The 23105-nt window shown below is 26.6% G+C and overlaps 1 long non-coding RNA gene across 5 annotated transcripts in view; it reads right to left on the bottom strand.

Moving 5' to 3' along the window:
* The window catches only part of LOC124418806, a 213723-nt gene that overhangs the window by 21717 nt on the left and 168901 nt on the right, over positions 1-23105 (bottom strand). For all 5 annotated transcript variants that reach the window (XR_006940229.1, XR_006940228.1, XR_006940227.1 and 2 more), the window contains one exon: positions 10537-10590. This is a non-coding gene — a long non-coding RNA (uncharacterized LOC124418806). The remainder of the gene's footprint in view (positions 1-10536; positions 10591-23105) is intronic.

The raw sequence follows: 23105 nt of genomic DNA, 5'->3' as shown, positions 1-23105 counted from the left end.
GAAAATATTTTTCCACTATATTTGTTGTTTTTCTTATTTTATTGTAATTTTTTCTACTTTTTTTGGACATGGGACGTGATTTAATCTACTGTGTTCGTTGGTGTAGTTGAAAAATCTGTAAATTTTCTGTTTTCATTTGTGTTCAACTGGATAAAAAAATATATGAAAAAAAGAATGACACCAAAATAACATTAACGTAGAATGTTAAGTGTAAGAGTGTGTTGAGTTTTTGACCTGTTAACCTCCTGCATACTGAGTTGGAAATGTTGTAAGTTTTCACTGAAAATATTTGAAGTTTTATTTTTCAGTTGTTTGTTTTTTCTTCTTAACTTGGTTATTTTTTCAGTTGGTTGCAAAAAAAATATATATTTTGTAAAATGAAATGAAAAACATACAGATATTGTTGTCTTTGTTGTTGTTGTGGTGCTACGTGATAAATTTTATGTATATTAAATCTCTGTATTTTAATTCTCAAAGTGACAAAGTTTTATAATTTTTTTTTTATTTCAGTGGATATTTTTCTCTGTTTTTGGGTAAGATTTTTTTATTATGAAAATGAATTTTATAATATTATGAAAATTGTTTAAATTTGTTAGTATAACCTAGTTTTTCCTTGTGCAAGTTTAAAGCAAATTCAAATCCTAAGAGATAAACAATTTTAAAAGATTAAAGGTTTTTCTAAAACAAAATATTAACAAACATTAGAAAAATATGTTTTTCTTAAGTTAAGAGCAGGTGTTTGAGAACTTTCGACTATTTTATCTAAACAGTTTTAAAATATCCCTAAATGTTGTGTTTTTTCAAATTCTAAATTTTTATTATATTTCTAATTAAATCTTTGTTATCATCCTCTTAAGTCAGCAAAAAAATATTTGTTTTATTTTTGTTCACACTTCATTAGAAAATTTAATTTATCGATAAGATTAAAAGACAAAGTAAATTATTATTAATATTATGATTGTAAATCAACAATAATGCAATATTGTTTAACAAATAAAACATTTTACTACAACTCAATTATTTGATAGCAAATACTCCATCTACTGCTGCTACTGCTACTATCAATATCTAAGTATCAAAATGCCTATAAATAAGATTATACCATAAATTTCATATCTTTGTATCTACAAATTTGAATATGTATCTAAACATCTAAACAAGTATAATTCATATATTTGCATATGTATACGTATATTATATATTCGTATTTGTGTGTGTATGTTTATGAATAAACAAAATACGATTTGTTTAGTAATAATATTAAACATTGGAAAATCCTTAAGTCATCATATTACCACATTTAAACAGCTATAGAAAATATTATCAAATAAAAGGCAAAATCCCAGTAAATATAATTTCTGAAGAAAAAAGGAAATTTCGAGTTTATAAACATTGTTGCTAGAAAGTCATCATAGTCATTTTGATTATCTGAAGATTTTCTATAAAAATTCTTATTCAGATATGTTTTTCCAAAAATGTTTATATAACAGATAACTGCTATAGAAATCATAGAAATTTAAAAATGTTTATAAACATTGTTGCAAGAAAACCATCAACAATAAGTGGGCCTTTTTGGAAATTTAGTTTACTTATGATCTTCACTAAATGCTAGTCGCTTTGAACTCATTAGACTAATAATAACTTAAAAGTAACCTGTTAAAACTATTTTAAATTTGACAAAAATCAATCTTACGTAGGCTAAAAGATAAAAAAAAATTCTGAACATTTGTTATAAAATTTTCTATATCTCTTTCTATTCTAATGTTAGTCACTAAGAACCATATTCATAAAAGCTTAATAAAGTTATTGATGGTTTATTGTAAGAATGTTGTATAGAAAATATGCGTAATAAGCCTTAAATAAGCGATTAATATCTTTATGAATACGTGAGTAAGATTCTGTTTCGGCCAGTTTGTTTGAAAGTGTTCTAGTCTTTCAGACCACATGTCTTGCGCTCGATTTTTATCAGAAAAGCTGGTGAAGGAGCACAAACCCAATGAAAATCTTTTAAACTAAATAAACTCGTATCGGATCTAATCAAATTATTGCATATTTCACGCCAACAGTGTCGAGAGATATATGTCACGTCTCCGGCCTTGAAATTTTCAATATACTGCCATTCTACTATTTTACCTTTTTCTGTTTAAACTGGAATTTGTTTACTGATCCTACATATCTAGTTATGAAGAATTTAACAAAGGCAACAACGACTTCAATGCAGTGATACTTATTAGAATGCAAGGAACGACCTACCGCAGTCACCTTATAATTATAGATATTATAATTAAATCAAAATGTTGCTAAAACTCTGAATGTTGCAAAGCATTATTTGACATGTTTATAAACATTTGAAACAATTGCAAAGTTTATAAATATTTTAAATTTAAATTATTACAAAAGATGATGTTTATATCAAGTTAAGCAACATGTTTACATAATCTGCAACATTTCGTTATACACTTTTTTTAAACAGGTAATGTATAATCAATATGTTTATAAACATTTCCATAAGAAAGATTTTCTTTAAATCTTTTTAAATATTTATACAAATTCATTATGGTAATTTTCATAAAGTTTTCTTATAAAACAAATGTTTTTAATATATTTTACTATCCACTACTAAGTAGTCAAAGGACTATTATTGTAGCAGATCGTAATAAACTTTTTAGAAAATTTAAAAAACTCTTCAAATACCAATTTAACTCCTTTTCTTTATGACAACTGGGTAAATCAAAATAAAATTTTAGCAATTTATATATTTCTGTTATATCCACAGATATACTATGATTGTATATATATATATATATATATATATATATATGTATTTATGTACATCAAACATTTTATGTTGATTATAATGTTAGAAACTAAAGTGCCGAAATGTTAATTTGAAATTTTGTTTAAATTATTTATTTTAAATACAAATACAAATGTTCACAAAATTTCCTTTATTGTGGGTGTATATGTTATAATATTATACCAATACATATGGATAAATAAATAAAACAAGAAATTATTTAAATATATTTGGTATTTTATAGAAGAGCATTGAAACTTTTACTAAAAACCTAATAACATTTGCATACAAATTTCATTTTGACTTTAATAATTTAGTAGAGACAAAAAGCCTTTTTTTTTTGTTTATTTGCAAACATGCAAATACATACATATGTTTGGATAAAACCTTTTAAATTTATTTTATAAATATTTACATATCATTTCCTAACAAATATATTTAAGTAGGAAATTGTTAAAATATTGTTAGTTTTTAGCTAAAACAGCAAAAATTTAAAGAAAAATAAAACTTTAAATAAATAATAAAAAAACAATATTTGCAATTTGTTAAAATGCATTTTTTAAATATTAAGTAAATTTGTTAAAAATTTAAGTTAAATATGCTTAAATAGGCATTTATATGCTTAAAGCATATTTCTATCTAATTTTATATTTATTTAAGAGAATTTTTTAATTCTTTCTTAGTTCTGTTTAAGCAATTAAACTTTAACCAAAAATAATATTTGGTATACAACTTCTGACACTTTCAAGTATTCCTGTCAGTGTAGGTGTTACTCTTAGACAAACGGCCTTTAAACTTTGTGTTAAAATAAAAATCCCAAGAACATGACTTGTAAGATTGATTGTTTCTAGTACCAACAACCCATAAAAAAGAAATAATATTACTTTAATTACTAGTACCTACTTCTAAACAACAAAAAAAAAATTGACTTAGCTTATGTTTTCAGCACAATTTATAAAACTGAAAAGGAGTAGCATTTTGTTTCTGTTGTTGCTTTTTGACACATTTCAAAAACACCTGCCCTTAAACCGAAATTGTACATTAAATACAAACATAGGTTGGTAAACAATAAACTACTACTTCACATTCGGGGCTTGTGGTGTAAAAAAAGAAAGATGAGAATTTATATAGAGTAGTAGAATAGTTGAGTATATAATTATATAATTTGATAGCTGTGTTGCAATTAAATATAATCAACAATATAATTGAAATGTTAAATGTCATGTCATGAAATGACAGCTTAAGAAAATAATTGTTTGAACGTAAATAAAGAACACAACATGTTAAATAAAAAGTGGAAATTGTATACAAATTGGTTGATGATGAGTCATGTGAAAAAATTGAATTGAGATTTAAGTTGAGTTTTGAAAAAAAAATTGTTTAAATTTAAAAAAAAAATATTATTTTTGTAAGATTGACCAAAATCAGAATATCAGATTCATAATTTTAAAACTTTTTTCAAACATTGTACATAATCTTAAAATCTATTTAACGTTGAAAAAAACATACAAACTGATTGCAAACATTTGTCTCAATGTTCAATGTTATCAACAAAATGTTCATAAACTTTCAAAGCAACATTTCATTGCTTATAAAATCACACGAAACACTGAAAAAATTAAATATGTAAACACTTTCTGCAATATTTAAAATTTTTTAAATATATGTCATATAAAAAAATTGTTCAATTCACAATCGATGTCGTATCGTTGTAAGTCATAATAAATTTTCAAATAAATTTTTCTTTAAACAAAAATAAAAATTAAGGCATACTACAATACAACCGTACAACATCCATTGTAAACTGGACAAATATCTAAAAACCGTTATGAAAACCTTACAAATTGATTATAAACATTTGTTGCAGAACAATTAAAACAAAAAATTGTCGTAAAATCTGTTTAAATCTTCAAGAAAATCATATAAAATGAAAAAATAAATAAAACATTGAAAATATTTTTAATATTTGAAAACCATTCACAATCGATGTCGTATCGTTGTATGCCATAAAAATTTTTCAAATACAATTTTTTGAAACAAAATGAAATCAATAATAAAAAAATTACGACATACTACGATACAACCGTACAACACAGATTGTGAATTGAACAATTAAAAATTTATAAACATTTAAACATTTTCCATAACGAATTCTGATTTATATCAAATGAGTCGGTAAATATCAGTAGTAATGAAATGTTTTACCACTTACTCGGTATCTTTAAGTATTGGTACATCATAGAAACCTGCTTCCGAAATTTCAAATGGTTGCAATTCATTACCAATCTCAAATCATTTATAAAAAATACAAAAAGTCATATAAAATATGAAAAAATTCTGTTAGTTAGAAATGTAAATGTATGTTTTGTTAGAACTAAAGTTATTCACCTAGAAGTCTATCAGGCGGAATGTCTGATTCGAATAAAACCCACGACCACCATACTAACAGACTTGCATAACCACGTATCCAATCATCAATTCCTTTTATAAAAGGTAGTTTCCGATCAAGCCGAACTTTAATAAATTTTCAACCATCAGCCCAACTCGAACTTTTTTTTAGATGACACAGTAAAGGCCTGCACAAGACAACAATATGCCAAAAAATTTCAGTTGCTTATGAAGGAGCACATGATATTTTTTAAAGAAATTGTCGCATTATTGTTGTCTTATGCAGGCATTTATTACACAACGAGACAATACAAAAGAAAATTGAAATGCGTGGGAAGTGACACAATTTTTGTGAAAGGTGGATCCGAGTAGAACAAGAATCTATTTTTGAAATTTCCCAAACACCTCCAAAATCTTGAGATACGGGTAAAAAATTTTTTTTTGTACATTTAAGCTATTATAAGTCTTTAATTTAGTTAAATCAAAACCGATTTTAAGTTTCTTTACGGACTAAGATAGCAGAAGCTATGGTCTTTATAATGACCTAGGAAACCAAAATATGCAAATGCATGTGGTGCGTCGAATGAACTCATGGATAAGATGTTTATACGTTTGAGACCAATTTAAAAATTTTGCCATCGATTGTTAAAGCTTATTTTTTGCGTTTTTTACCCATAAGATTTTAATTTGATGATTGGATTTTTGTAGCATATTTGAGCCATATTTTCGAGTTTTTAGTGCATATTTTACTTTTTTAGTGCATATATTTTAGTTTTTCATAATTGTACATTTTTAAAACACTTTTTTCAAAATCTTTAAATTTAGGACAAAAAATTATTAATTTTTTTTTTTAATTTCTTCAATTTTTTTATTTTTGTTTGTAAAACTTGAACAGCAAAAATACATTTTAAAGTTCGAGGTATTCTTTTTTTACAAAGTATTTTATATAGGCTTTAAAACGCTTTCCTTACAACTTTTAAACATCAAATAAAAATTTGCATATAAAGATATATTTTTTTCAAAAAAACCTTTTTTAAATAAAAGATATTCCCTTACATAAATCTCAATTGCCACAATCATCCACAATAGTTATGTGTATCCACTGTCGTAAAATATAAAGAAAGAGAGTGTGTATATCTGTTTGTAAATATATTTTATAACCACTCATGGTGGCCCACATACAAATCTTCTTTTGTAAATTGCAACTTTGCTCTAGTTTTAGGGCAAATAAAAAAATATACGAAATCATATTAGATCCCATAGAAAAAAAACCTATAAAGAAAAAAATTTTTATACAGAAATGTGTAAACTAACGATGACAACAGAAAAACACACTATACACATATTTTAATACCGAAGAGTATTATACTTATTCACAAAAAAAAAATAAAAAAAAATGGGAAAAAGTCATACAACAATATGCAACACAATTCGGTTTGCAAAAGGCTTATAAACGAACAAGAACACATAACAATAATTCAATGTTATGCGAAAATGTTGCGACATGTTGCAACTAAGAAGAAAGAAAAATACAAATGAATAAAAGTAAAAGCATTTGCCAGCATAACAAAAGTATACTACACATGCCATACAGTCGCTCATACCCCAGGGAAAATCTGCAATATGCAATATGTGTAATACATATATAGTGAAATAAAGAAAAATGTTGCATGCCACAAATAAAAACACACACGCACACTCTCATTTCATGTAAGTACTTTAGTGACATTTCTTTTTTATAAATTGCATAAAAGCTCTAGAATTATTTATATTTGTGGCAAAAGAAATATAAAATCTAATGGTTTTTAAAAAGCCAAAACACAAACAACACTTTTATATATAAAATTACATGCATATGTATATCTGTATATGAAAAGAAAATATTTAAAGTGTTGATAACATAAATTAAGAGGGGTTTTAAATAAAAAAACACACACAAATATTTAAAAAATATGTAAATATTTAATTTACCTCGAAATTAGGGTTAAATTTGTGTTTTATAAATGATTGATTATTTTCATTTAAACAATCGATCTTTTCTTTTTAAATTTTGTATCTGTTTGTTTTTCATTACTTTCAATTTTCATCCCCTTCTTTTTGTTTAGTTACTTTAACCATTGAAATTATTTAATTTATTTATTAAATAAAATTGCCTAATAAAATACAATTGTTGCATGCTTGTCAAGCGTTAAAACAAATTTGTATTTATTTATTGTCTAAATTTTTGGCAATGCGTCCTTGTCTTCGTCATTTGCAAAGTTGCACAGTTATACAAACAGATAGACATTCAGTCAGTCAGTTAGTCGAAGAGACATACTCTTGTTGACATTTCACTAATCCATGACAAATCGTTACGCTGTGGGTAAATTGACACAAGTCTATACATGCTTTTGTAATGTATGTAGTTCTTTTAGGGAAAGTAACAGCAAAAAAAATCATTTATTAAATTATTAGGTAGGGGTTAAAGTGATTTCGCGAAAACCTTAAACGGTTAATGTAATTTCCCTTCTTGCCTTTGTGTGATATGATGTCAATCGATTTAAATTAATTATTCCCTTCATACCCAAACTTTTTTTTTTTAATTTTGGTAATAAGCATAGTAGATGATGTCATTATTATAGTCATGCATTACTTGGTAATAAGATGTCTTTATATATTTATGAAAATTCTAACGTTACTGACTGACTAAACTGATTCATTATAGCAAAGCCTAAACGGTTGATGTTAAAGTTCTAATGTTTGTACAGGAGATTTATCTCCCACCAAATAGATCTACCTAGTCGGAATTTTAGAAATTTTATTGTTAAGGGGTTTTACAAATAAGTATATTCAAGGTGTGCTAGTCCATTTGTATAGGCGTTAAGGCTACTTATTTCTCTCTCAGGACAACAATTTCTTATTTTATTTCCATCAATGATGGGGCTTTTGGTAGGCAATACCCTTAGATTGATAATTTCATTTTTGTCTCCAATAATTTGGTTCCATAATCAAGCTATTCTTCGGGCAATAGACTTTCTGAAGGCAGGGGCATATTTCCTTGATGAAAGACTCTCATGTCGGTGTATTGCAATCCCGGGGATAAAAGTTGCTACCAGTACCTCTAAACTTGTGATGACAATTCATCCTTGGACATGTTTTAGAATGATTTGAAATGGGAAGGTGAAGTCTATATTTAGGAATAAGTTCAGTTCTATTGCCGAATAGCAACAGATACCCCCATTGTAGTGACTGTGAGACTATTCACTGGAAACGAGTTGGTGTTAAATATTTATAATACAGGCTGAGGGGTTTACGGGTCTTATATCACGGTCTGTCGTATGTTGATCTCTTATAAATATGTCGAATGGGTGAAAAGAGTGCAGATTTATCACAGTGTGTTCCCTGTGAGTAAGAATAAAGGTGAAAGTACACAACAAGCGTTGTACGCGGCAGCGCGTTATAGGCTTCAGCCAAAAAAAGTTAAATTAGTGTATTTTCATTTAACAAGTTACACACTGTAGTTTTAAACGCGTCTGCCGCGAAAAGTTCAACAACTTTCAACTTTTGACGCGTCGGCAGCTGATCAGGGTTGTATTTTTTATGTGTAGAATAAGAATAAACTAAAATTAAATAAATTTCATTAACAATGAAAGAAAAATTTTAAAAATATACAAAAACTTTAAATTTTGATTTTTAAAACAGTAATAGTTTAAATGACGCGTGTAACATGCAGCATGTAAAACTCGAAAAGTTTGAAAAGCATAAAACGCGTTGCCGCCTCAACGCGTGTTGTGTACTTCCACCCTAAAGTCTTTGGCTACTACTTTGATGGATACGTTCTTCGGTCTAACGGTTACGTCTCTAGGTGATGTTGCCGATCTGTGTGGTTTTAAACGGAAATGATGTTTTTTCATCTCAAAAGTTTAGCAACACTGCTGCAATGATCACAGATTAGATAGCGTATCTACTTAAGCAAAGTATACGTAAACTGGACAGAAATTGCCACCTGTTCGCATATAAAAAGCACAATTGGGCGCCAAGTTTCTATAGTTTTTTTTTTTCCTTCAAAAGACATCTTTAGCTAAAAACTTCAAGTGATATAAATTGCAAAATTTTTTCAATAAATCCAAAAAAAAAAACTCATTTACACATTTAAACATTTTTCTTCTTTACATAACACTTAACGCTCCATAATGTAATTTGACACCCCAATTATTATTTATGTCAAGTCAAAAAAGAAATTACTTTAACCCCCATCCACTAATACAAATCGTTATATGTATATATTCATTTTAATATTGTCATTATATCAAATAGACAAAAATGGCAAATAGTACAATACAAACAACAAAAATAAAGAAAAAAATAACATGTGAAAATTTTCACTCATCACCACTAATTGAATATATTGAATGTGTATAAAATAAATGTATTAAATTGAATAGATGTTGCAAGACTATGTATGTATGTAGTACAAACAAAACAAATTCGCCTTACATTAAGGGTAACACAATAAAATTTATACTACAATTGGCAATTGTCATACAACATGCAACATTAGAGTGTCTTTTTGTGTATGAAAAACCGAAAAACATCATTTATAATCATCATTGATTTGCAAATCCAAAAAGAGGGGGAATAAAATTACAAAAAAAAAACGCTTATAACAACTGAAAATGCTCATCGTCATCATCCACAATGTATCGACAGCTATAATAGTAATAATGAAATGAATTAATGGAAATTTATATTCACACGCGTATTTAATGAATTTAAATGAAATGAAGCATTACACAGTTTGGAAGAAAAAAAAAGAAACTTATCTAAAATATTTGATATTTCTCTTTCTTGCTTCTTTGTAGGAGGAGTGTTAGGCTTTTTAATATTAAAAAAATAAAGTGACATTTGCTTAAGAAATTCCATAAATTTTATGAAATTTTTATACATATTGATACAAGGATATTATTTTTTAAATTTTTTTTTGCTTTAAGGTCTGAGATTATTTATGATTTGTTAAGCAAGTATTTCTAAGAAATTTTTGCAATAAATTTTATTTTTTTAATAATTGTTTTACTTTGTGACTATATGCTTTTTGTTGTTGTATCTTATTGAATAATTGATGATGTCAACCAATTTGTTGTTTTTTTTTGTTTAGGAACTTTACTTTTATATTTTAATGGATTTTTTTTTCAATATTCGAGCAAAAAAAATATTTATACAAAAGTGAAAGACTTGTACATATAGCTTAAGCATTTGTTCAAGGTTAGATTTTGACATTTCACGTTTAAAATTAATCATTATAATTATTAGATTTGTTTGTAATAAATATGTAAATTTATGTTTATTTTTATGATTCTTATAAAGAGACTTACCTTTTGTTGATATTAGTAAATAATAATTTGTTGTTTTATGTTGATAAGTAAAAGCTGAAAGGAAAAGAAATAAAAATATTTTTTAAGTTTTATTAAAAATTTTATACATAATATTAAAAGAATTTCAGAAAATTTGAATTTTATTAGGAAAATTTTGAAATATTTAAAGAAACATTTCTTAAATACTAAATACACTATTTAATACCCAAATTATGACAAATATTTTGAGATAATCAAATATTTGCTTGCTGTCATATAATATGATTGAGACAACTAAATTTAAGACTGCAGTTCACATAATATTACTCAAAACATTATAATTCCTTTATGTAAATCGAACTATAATTGAGATTTTTAAAATTAACTTCTTAAATTCCCCCAAATCTTAAAATTTTCTTAATTTCTTATTTAACAATAATAAACATTTGTAATTATTACAATAAATTGTCTATCATGTTTTGTAGTTCATATGAAAAAAAGAACAACAAATATTACATTTGTTCTCTATAGACAATTTTATTTAGAGCAAATTACAAAACCTTCCTAAAAATACTTTTTTTGTTCTCTAATTATGTTTAATAAAAAAATATAAAAGCTTTATTGTTGCTTTATACTAACATATATTTTGATTGATCTAAATTATAATAAATTGTTATTAAATGTCTACATATTGTTAACAAACAAAAAAAATATATACAACCTTAAATAAATCAAACAATAATTTATATAAATAAAAAAAGAATTATTTTAAATTTCTACAAAAAATATTTTGACATACATATACGCATACATATGCATATTCCGAAGTATATAAATGACAAAACTGTCAACAGGCAAATGATTTAAAAAACAGCTGGATTTTTTTTATAAAAACTACAAGTCGTATAGGAATTTTTATGACAACTAACAAATTTTTTTTTAATAATTTCTAAAGAAAATATGTTTGTAGTATTAATGAATAATTCATAGTTTTTTGAAGATGTTTTGAAATTTTTTACTTATTAGATTTTTGTATTTTCCTATAAAAATCGGCAAAAAATGATAATCTTTCTTTAACTTGTATATAGCTAGTATCAAAAGTATTTACAAAAAGTAAAAATAAAATTCCAAAAACTAAAAATAATGGTTTTTTAAACACCAGCCCTATTGGCCTTATTTAACCACTAGGTGAGCTTCTGTAACGCCTCACAACCGTCCCATTGTGCTTTTTACACGGTGGTGGCAATTTACGTATACGAAATTTCCGGTCCAGTATACGTGCATTTTGCTCTAGTGCTTGAGCTTTCCGAGATGCCAAAACATAGTTTTTGTTTAAAATCACTCAGATAAGATATCCTCTGTTGATTCGACAATTGCACCAAGAGAAGTAACCGGTAGACCGAGGTACGAATCTATCAATAAACCAAAGAATTTGTTCTTACTCACAGAGAGAACAGAGAGAGAGAGAGGGAAATCTGGTATAAACATAGTTTTGTCTGAAAATATCTGTATACTGGAGAAAAATTCAATGGTATCACTTATATAAGATATCTTCTTTCAACCCTGTACACCTTTCATTCATATGATATACTCATGGAGAACAACATCCGACACACGCATTCTTGGCATATGGACTGGCAAGACCCCTATACCCGCTTTATCCTTTATTATATACATACATTTAACACCAACACATTTTCAACACTTAGTCTCACAGTCACTCCTCTGTGTGGTATCTGTTGTCATTAGATAACAGCGTCGAACTTATCCCGAAATATAGACTTTAAAGTGCATCAGTTTTTATTCCGCAACTAACTCTTTCCGCGAAATTGGGCTACTACGTGGATCCCGAAAGAACCTCAACCAATTGACCATTTGATATAAAGTCGAACCAGATTGCTTAATAATCTGGTACTATGGGAGGCCTCCCATAGTACCAGATTATTAAGCAATCTGGTTCGACTTTATATCAAATCATTCCAAGGAATTCCCGAAGATTAAAATGATCAGTTTATAAGCTAGGAATATTAGAGGAACTGATAGCACCTATTTCCCCGGGATTGCAATAACACCAAGATCAGGTCTTTCATCAAGGTAATATGCCTCGGGGGGGATAGTCCATAGACTATAGACTATATACTCTATATTCACAGATTTGTATAGAGCATCTCTTGATCTCAGTATTCATTACTATAGAATTTATATCTTCCATAGACCCTGGATTTTATAGAATATAGTCTCTAAAATTTATACTCTACAATCTAAAATATTTTGTCCTTAAATACCATTAAATATTAAATTTCTGATAAACTACTAAAACAATTTAAATTTCCTTGCTGTAAATAATTAAATGCATTTTATTTATTTGCATGAAAAGAAAACGTTAAACATTTAAATTTAATTTTTAACTAAAATATAGTGAATTAGAATTTTTCATTTTACCATTTTAATATTTAATAACATTATGGTTTTCAAACCCATATCACACTTTTAAACACCAAAACACATACACACACACACACATGTTAAATTCGAAAAAAGCAAATGTTTGTTAAACATGTGTAGGATATTTTTTATACATAATAAAATGTGTTTATAACTGTGGAGAATAAAAACTAAAGTAACAAAATATTTTCCAAAATTTATAAATTTATACGTAAAATGCTTAAAAAACTTATTAATTTGAAAATTTTTAAAAAAGTTTTTACAAATGTTTACAAATATCTTTTTTTTTTAAATTTTTAAAATGATTAAAAAATTCTTTAAAATGTTTCTATTTCTTAAGGAACCTGTTAAAACTTATTAAAGACATTTTTAATATTTATATAAATTTTATTTAATTTATTATCTTAATTTTGTTTGCCACTGTTACTTTTAACAATTTTATTCTCTCTTTAATTTTATATATTTTTGCGGCAGTAATTGTGTTTAGCTTTTATGCTGTAATACAGAGTCCTTGATGGTATTATATACAAATTTAGTTACTCTATTACAAATACATACACACATACCCAACTCTTACATTATGTTGGAATAAAAAGCAACAAAAAATAAAAGCCAAAAAAAAAAACAAATTCAAACTAGTTTAAACAACAACACTTTTGTGGTTTCACACATTATACACAGGTAAGTTTTCACATAAAAACATACATTTACACTAAAACACACATACTCTCTCTTTTCGCCCACCCTTCATCCTAATTTGTATACCTTTACACAGTATGTTAGCAAAAAAATTTTGTAAACAGAACCAAAATAACGATTTTATATTCTCTCTCATACACACACATGTAAACAACATCCTTTTTATTTAAAAACATGGTGTAAATTTTGAAAAAAATTTTGTTGTTTTTTTTTTTTTTTGTAAAAAAATTGTTTTTTTTTATAGAAAATTACAGAAGTGGTTGTAAAAATTTTGCAAAAAAATCGTTCGTACTAAATTGTAACTAATTTTTAAACAAATTTTATATTTTTGTTGAAAAGGGAATTTTTTCGTGGATGATAGTTTGTTATTGTCAGATGTTTGGCTATTTGAATGGTTACCAGGAAAAAGAGGTTAAAAGGAATTTTTTTAATATCAAATAAGAAGTGACAATTAATTAAATAAAACTTTAAGTTTCCTAGTGCATATTGTCTAATAAGGCCTTTTTATCATAATTTTTTTAAAACAAAAAAACTACTTTTACTTAATATACAAAAACTTTTATAATACATACAATAACAAGTAAAAGTGTTATATTCGGCTATGTCGGATCTTATATACCCACCATCAAACCTCGTTTGACTCGAATGAAACTTACTTACGTCGAATTTCATCTATATACTCGTATTTTTAGGCCAGTTATAAGTGTTAAAGTAATTTTCTGAAGGGAACCTTATATATGTAGAAAGGTAGGATCAATTATGGGTCGATCCTCATAAAATTTGGTAGACAGAATATTTGTGTAAATTTTAACCCTCTAGCCCTTTCCATTCGGACTCTATCGTGCTTTCAACAGACAGACGGACGGACGGACAGACATGTCTAGATCGTTTTAGAATTTATATACTTTTATGGGTCTATGAATTTATATACTTTTGTGGGTCTATGGCCAATATTTCGATGTGTTACAAACGGAATGACAAAATCAATATACCCCCATCTTTTTTGATGGTGTGTATAAAAATCTGTAATTAAATATAACAATTTAATATGATTTTATTTTGTTTTATTATTAACAAAAAAAAAAATAAAAAAAATAAAAATTAACACAGACATGCATGAACAAGCTAAACTGAAAGTATGTAATTTTATATACATTATTATAAATGAAAATTCATTAAATTCATTATTAGTATTAAAATTAAATAATAACAATAACACACGTATAAATTAATTTCTAGGAAAATATTTTCATACAAAATTGTTTATGAGTAATTTTTCCTATGTTTATATTTAATAATAAGAGACTCTAATAAAATAATAAAAATATGCTTAATTATAATAAGAATAATATGTATAAAATAATCATAATCATAAAAGTAATTAGTCATACGCTGTGGCTTAATGGTTTCAACATACAACAATTATACCCGGCAGGCTTATAGGGTGTAATGCTTTATGTTCTCTTTTAGGCTAAAATATACAAAAAAAAAGTACTTCAAAAAGAACTACATTTATCACCGCTTTCTTCTGTGAAAGTGGTGTTTATTGACTTCTTAAGAAGCAAAAAGAATCACTTCTTGAAATCCTCAAAAAAAGCATTAAATTTACCTCCTATGAATGACTTCAGATGTAGTGAATTTGGAATAAAAAAACAAGTACATCCCACCTATAACAGTTCTGTGTTAAAATCATTACATTTTCAGGCCTCTATCAGCACTTCCATGGAATAAATTCAACTTCTTTTTTACATTTCTTTTAAATCGAAACTCCCATAAATGAGAACTTTTCGTCTGATTATACAGAATCACCACACAAAATCTTCATCAAAATTAAAAATAAAATTGAGATATTATGAAAAATTTCTTAATATTTCCCGCAGAAAGTATATAAAACATTTCCGAATTTCATATGTATAAATATTAATTAGTAAATGGAGGAAAATTTAAAAAAAATTAATCCGGTGACTGGGTTTTTTAATTATGGATTGGTTCTAGTTGCAAAATTTTTACAAATAAGTAATTTGGCTTTATAATAAACGAATTTCCTATTAATTATTTTAAAGAAAAGCAACAAAAAAAAATCCTACTTTCCTTTAAGTGCGGCGAAAAAAACACTGAGTTTACCTTTAAGGAAAAAATTAACATTAAAAAAAAAACAATTATTAAATATATGCATAGCAAAAATTTGTAAAAGAGTGTATATTTAAAGTTTTGTAGGTTGGTGTCATAAAACCCAACACTTGAACACGTTGAACATGATGTTGTTGTGTTTTTCTTGGCGAGAGTAAACAAAAAAAAGTGTCATAAATTACATTTGGTGGCGCCACCAATGTTCTTTCTACGCAGCAAAGAAGTACGAGCATTTTTAATGCTGTTATATTTAACATACATTTCATGTGAATACATTTTAAACTGATTAATACAATACAACCAAGAAATACATACATACATAAAGTGACAAAAATGTAAAAGATTACAACATAAAATTTTGTGATGTATTTTTAAAGGCTTTAAGATTTATGATTTTTATGGTCATATAAAAACTCTTAGCCAAGTTAATGAGAAGATGAATGAAAAAACTTTAGTTTTAAATAAGAAGTAACGCCCTATTGGGTATTAGAGGTGTATTTTTTGTTTACATAGTACTTAGTCCTTTAAATGAAAATTTTGATTTATAAAAATGCTATTCTAAATAAAAGGATTAGTACAATAAACACCCCACTATAAAGCAGAGGAAATCATTTTTTCTAATAATAGTTTTGATTTAAAATAGATTTTAGTTGTAGATTATAAACTAAACTAAAACTGAATTGGAACTGAACTAGAACTGAACTAGAACTGAACTAGAACTGAACTAGAACTGAACTAGAACTGAACTAGAACTGAACTAGAACTGAACTAGAACTGAACTAGAACTGAACAAGAACTGAACTAGAACTGAACTAGAACTAAACTAGAACTGAAAAAGAACTGAACTAGAACTGAACTAGAACTGAACTAGAACTGAACTAGAACTGAACTAGAACTGAAAAAGAACTGAACTAGAACTGAACTAGAACTGAACTAGATCTGAACTAGAACTGAACTAGAACTGAACTAGAACTGAAGTGAACTGAACTAGAACTGAACTAGAACTGACCAGAACTGAACTAGAACTGAACTAGAACTGAACTGAACTAGAACTGAACTAGAACTGAACTAGAAGTGAACTAGAACTGAACTAGAACTGAACTAGAACCGAACTAGAACTGAACTAGAACTGAACTAAGTTAAAATTACTATTAATGCAAACTAACAACAAAAAAAGTTGCATTTACAAATATATACATAATTCTGCAACAATTTAAACAAATGATTTGTAATTTAGTAGTGTTGTATTTTTCCTATTTGTTTCCTTCTTATAATTTATGTTCAAAAGTTTATTTTATTTCTTTGTTTAAAAGCACAGAAAAAAGTTTTACATTGTTTTATAATTTATGATTTATTTATGTACTAAATTCCTTTTTAAAAAAATACTACAAACGATTTGAAAAAAGTACACAGAGAAAAAGAGTTGTTTCATTTTCACACGTACGCAAGCAACCTTAAAACTCATTTACTGAGCTCTACGCCGATGTCTGCTTTATCTACGTATGAACAACAATTGTCTCTATTTCGTGCAAATAAAAAATTTATTTAATTAACATCAAATTATTGTAAAATAAATCTATTTTATTTTCAGTGTACGCATTTGCTGATGTGTATCCATGACACTTAAAGTTTTAATATTTTTTTTCAGTTTTGTTTTTTTTTTTTCGTGTGGCATTATTAGTAAAGAACAGCCTACACATATGAGAGCAGAGTATTGTTGTATAGTTTGTGTTGCATGGCAAATTTGTAAATGTTTATTTAGCATGTCTTACAACCATTGCTAAAGTGTTTAAAACACAAATTTAAGACAATTTATAATATTTTTTGAAATTTTTATACAAACATACGAAATATTTTAACGCTTACAAATTACAAAATTTAGTTTGTTTATATATTAGTTACAGATACATTTTCTCGTAATTGTGTAATTTATAATTTTCAACACTAAGCTAAGCAAAGGTTGAGAAAGGTTAAAAAAAATGTTTAAAAAACTTAGAATAAAGAATTTTTTAAAAGGATTGAAATTTTATTTAAATATTTCTTATTTATGGTAAAATTGTAGAAAATTGTTCAAAAAATATCCTTGTATTTAGGACAATTCCTTAACAATAAATTTTCTTTGAGTTTACTTAATTGCGGTAATAATTTATTAAGTTCTACTGAAATTGTGCCATAATCAGTCGTCCCTCGTTCTCCTAATTTCAATTAAGTATTGCCTCTAAAGTGATTGTTAATTCATCAAACAGAAACATTCGCTCAATTTAACTTGACTTTGATAAGGATCTTTTTTCTTGGGCGTCATTTAAAGACATTTTTCAAACTATTTAACTTTAACGTATTTTTTACTCTTTTGCTACATTTTTTCTTTTTCAAATATTTATTTATTTCTTTTAATATTCAAGGTTAATATTTTCTACCTTATTTTTTCGTATTTATTTATCTTTGTATCATGTATCATTTTTATTATAATTTGTGGTTTTATTTGTGTCATAAGTTTTTGGTCCTTTTTTTGTGGGAAGGTACAAACTTTTTGTGTGTTAGAAAAAATATTAACAACCACAACTTTACCATCAAAAATTAATACCACAAAATTTTTAACCGGATTTCTGGTTTCACTCTTTTTTGCCGCTTTTTCGTCTTTTGTTCATGTTTTGTGTATATTTACAATTTGCCTAAGGGTTTGTATAGTTTTTTTTTGTTTGGGAGTTAAGCAGGAATCAAAAATAATTTATGAGTAAAAAAGAGTTGTGTGTTGGCTTTTATATTGGCAGCACTTAACGTTTTTAGGGGGGACAGAAATTCTGGCTTAAACTGTATTTCTGTTGCAGAACTATTAAGGACTGCAATTATTTGGTATATTTGGTTGGGGCGAATAGTGTACATATATATGTATGTGTGTATAATAAAAAGAAAACAACAACACGTCTAATAGAATTATTTACGATATGAATCCCGAATATATCTAAGATCTTCATAAAATTGATTTCAACAAAAATACAGACTGACAGACGGATATTGCTTAATCAGTTCCGGTATCAATAGGGATAGAGATCCAGCTATATGTTGCTGTATGTTTATCAAATAACTTTTTGTGTATAAAAACTAGATACAACAAAATTTCATTTCACTTTTTCACTTAAATTTCAAGAGTTACTTCCGAGTTAGTTTTCTGTGAATTCTGAAACACAACCCTAATTTTATCTATTTACTCCCTTAATGATAACACTCACTTTCAGTCCTGTCGCCGACAGTCAGTTAGTTAGTTGAGGGTCCCAAAATGTTACTTTTTTTGGATTTCTGTATTGTATTACTTTGAGGGAGCCCACCGCCAAACGCACGCACTCACACATATTATATCTTTTAAAGCATATGCAAAATATATTACCGTTATTAATTATATAGCGGCATGCAAAGTTTATAGCATTTATTTTGACTCGATATATACATTTTTTTTATTCATTCACCATTTTTATGTTGTTGTTATTTTTATTGAGGCACGAGTTTTACGCCCAGTTAATCATGCAGTACATTTTGGGTTGTTACTTTATTCCAAAAAGAGAAAAATATATATGTATATTCCAACACATTTGCTGGAGGATTTTTCCAAAAAAAAAAAAAAAACAAGAATTTATGTTATATTTTTTCCCACCAAAAACTTTAGGGATCATACTTTTTGTCTTTTTTTGTTTTTTGTCTGCCGGACTGTTTGTAATGATTAGGTGTTTAAAGTAATATAAAAATTTGTTACAGTTGCACTTGTTGTTGCTGTTTAATGGGTTTGAGGCCTGGTGGCCTTTTTTCTTTAGGCTTTTACAACAACAGATTTAATAAAGCGTAATTTAATTATTTAGGGTTTTATGTGTGTATGTTTTTTGTTTAAATTTAACCCTTTTTTGTTGTTATACGTTTTGTCTTGTAGCTGTTGTTTATATCATTATTTCTAAATTAGCAAAGGTTAATTAAAAATTAATTTATTTTTATATATATGTAGTACAACATAAAAAAAGGGGGAAGCTATGCTTAGCAACCATAACCTCTGACTTCTAAAAAGCTTATTTCCTTTTCTTAGCCAACTTAATTGAAACGAATTTAATTTTATTATAATTTTGTTTATCATTTTTTATTGTATTGTTTTTATTTTTCGAATTTGAGTTAATTTGCAATTGATTATTGTGTTTTTCATTTTATTTTTTAGTTAATGTGATTTGGTTTTAATTCATTTTATTTCCTCAGGCGGAAATTATTCAAGATAGATAATGTTGTAATTGTAAAAGCTTGTCATTTTCAAAATTAAATTAGTCTAAAGTCAAATATATACTTAGTCTATAGTCTAGTCTATAGTGTAGTCTATAGTCTATTCTGTAGTCTAGTCTATAGTCTAGTCTATAGTCTAGTCTATAGTCTATCTAAAGTCTAGTCTATAGTCTAGTCTATAGTCTAGTCTATAGTCTAGTCTATAGTCTAGTCTATAGTCTAGTCTATAGTCTAGTCTATAGTCTAGTCTATAGTCTAGTCTATAGTCTAGTCTATAGTCTAGTCTATAGTCTAGTCTATAGTCTAGTCTATAGTCTAGTCTATAGTCTAGTCTATAGTCTAGTCTATAGTCTAGTCTATATCCTATCTATAGTCTAGTCTATAGTTTAGTCTCTAGTCTAGTCAATAGTCAAGTTTATAGTATAGTCTCTAGTCTACTCTATAGTCTAGTCTTTTATCTAGTCTATAGGGCAATAAATAGTCTCATCTATATTATAGTATATAGTCTAGTCTTTAGTTTAATCTATAGTTTAGTATATTGTCTTTTCAACTCTGTAATCTATTTTATTTTATAGTTCAGTCTAAAGTTTAGTCTATATTTTAGGCTATAGTCTAGTCTATAGGCCACAACAAAGACTAAAAGTAATTTAAAATTATATTGTCTTAAATACGCTTTACTCTTAAAGTTTGACCATTATGATCACGTCTACCTCCCTCTTTTACACAACATACATTTCAACAGTTTTGTAATAAACAACAATTGAAAAATTACTTGGAATTGTATTATGTTCAAATATTTAGTAACTCAAATACATTTATTATAAAAACAAAAATTTCAATTTCATTTATCAAATATACACCTTTTTTGATTACACAGAGGAAAAAAATAGAATTTGAAATAAATGTTACTTATTTGCTAAATGAGCATGAGTTTGGAACTATAGACTATGTCTAAACCAAAAAAAAAAATACGAAAAAAATACATATGTAGTAAGTCGTAAATGGTATTTTTCATAAATTATACCTTTTGACTTTTTGGTAAATTGAATAAAATAATGTGTTATGTTTTGTTTGCTCGTTGAAGTTCTCGAGAAAAAAAAGAAAAAACATTAGTTAATGTCTTTTATGTTTTAGACAAAAAAAAAAGTATGTACTGAATACGAGCACCAATGCCTAATGTCTAATGTCATTCTATTAGTTAGTAGTTTAGAGTGTTTGTATGTATGGATAGTTTTTGTAATGTATGGCCATTATGAAACATTAATCATACGAAATGTATGTATGTGTATATGGAACCACCTACAAAAATTTGTGTGTGTTTTTATATTTTCTCAGTCATACAGTTATATGTTACCATTAAACTCTTTACACTATTAGACCTACACTTAGGAGTATAAAATTGCCAGGAAGGTCGTTGGGACAGACAGAAATACCTTTTTATTCATATAGTTGGTAATTGTAGGAAACAAGTTAGAGGAAAAAAATACACATTATTACATAAAGCAAAAATTCTACTATATAGTCATATACACATATATTTTATTGTTAACAATACTTTTGTTAATATAAGAAAAAACAACTCATTTCAACATAACATTTATATATATATAGAGTATCTCGAGATATTTACAGGTTTGTATGGAATGTTTGAGACACTTAACTAATGTTCCAAATTGTCTCATTACAACAAAAATTTTTAGCCGATGTATGTCGTACAATATTTGAATATGCTTGAAAGCATTGATCGTCATTCAAAGCCTCAACATATTAACCGTTATATTAGATTTAAAGAAAGTCATGTGTTAAAGTGTTAAACAAGATGGAAGCAAACTGTGTGTGTTTCTGTTCTCTTTATGCCGTTCACTGCAAATTTAATGCTGCTATGCTCATGTTACATTTAAATGACATTTATAGTGACATTACACTATTGCAGGTGCTTTTTATATTATACATGTATGTATGTATAAGTGTTTCATTTTTTGGTCTGGGTATTCAAAAATTGTTTAACTAAAACACACACACATTAAAAACATAATGTCAAGTTTCATGTTTAAATGTCATTTTTATTTAATAATAGTAATTTTGTTTTTTTTTTATATTATATATATTTTTTAAGAGTTTTTAAAAAAGCACGCATGGCTGGTTTTTATAAACAGACTCTAAAATATCATAATCATCATCATAAATACATAAAGTTAGAACATATACACAGGACCCTGGCAGGGACAGTTAGAACTCACTACATTTTTTACAAGTTTATGACAGCAGCACAAAAGGGTGTAAACAGCCACACTATACAACATATTACAAATATAACTACAAAAAACGAATTGTTTAAAAAAAATTAAAACCATTTAAAACAATAATTTCAACACTTTCATGTCACACATCATTCAATGTTAGTAGAGAAAAAAGTCTCTCGTCTACTACAATTCAAAACATTTGTTTTGTATGCAAAATCCTACTACAACAAAAAAAATTATATACAATTTTTCAAAAACATTTCAAAAATGATTAAAGATCTCGCCGGGTTATATATATTTTTTTTGTTCATACACTGTAGCAATACCTATACATGAATATGCAAGAGAGTACTTGTGCAACTTTGAAAAATTTAAATAAAAATGGAAAAATGTCATATATTCACATTGAGAAATATTGTGTTTTTCATTAAATGAAAGATATAAAAAAAAATGAAAAAAGAATGACAAATTATTTTTGACATTTGTATTTGTTTACTCAACAAATATGACACTGTCAAATGGAGTGAGTAGCTACAGGATAAAGGAAAATGGGGAAGGTTAAGCTGGGGAAAAATATCTATATTGCTCTTTATTAAATGATTTTTAAACTTAACATACAACCAATATCGGGTTTTCGAAAGAAAATTTAATTATAACAGTTTTTGTTTTGTAGAAAAATTTGTGTATAACAGTTTTTCTATAGAAAAATTTTTTAATAACATTTTTGTCATTTTGAAAAGCACAGATGTGTGCTTTTTCCATAGAAAATAGTTTAAAAATTATTTCTTTGTTTTTCTTTAGAAAAATGTTTATAATAGT

Source organism: Lucilia cuprina, chromosome 3 (assembly GCF_022045245.1).
Source record: "Lucilia cuprina isolate Lc7/37 chromosome 3, ASM2204524v1, whole genome shotgun sequence".
Classification (NCBI taxonomy): Eukaryota; Metazoa; Arthropoda; class Insecta; order Diptera; family Calliphoridae; genus Lucilia; species Lucilia cuprina.
The sequence above is the reverse complement of the archived record's forward strand: the minus strand, read 5'-3'. Positions and strand labels throughout refer to the sequence as shown.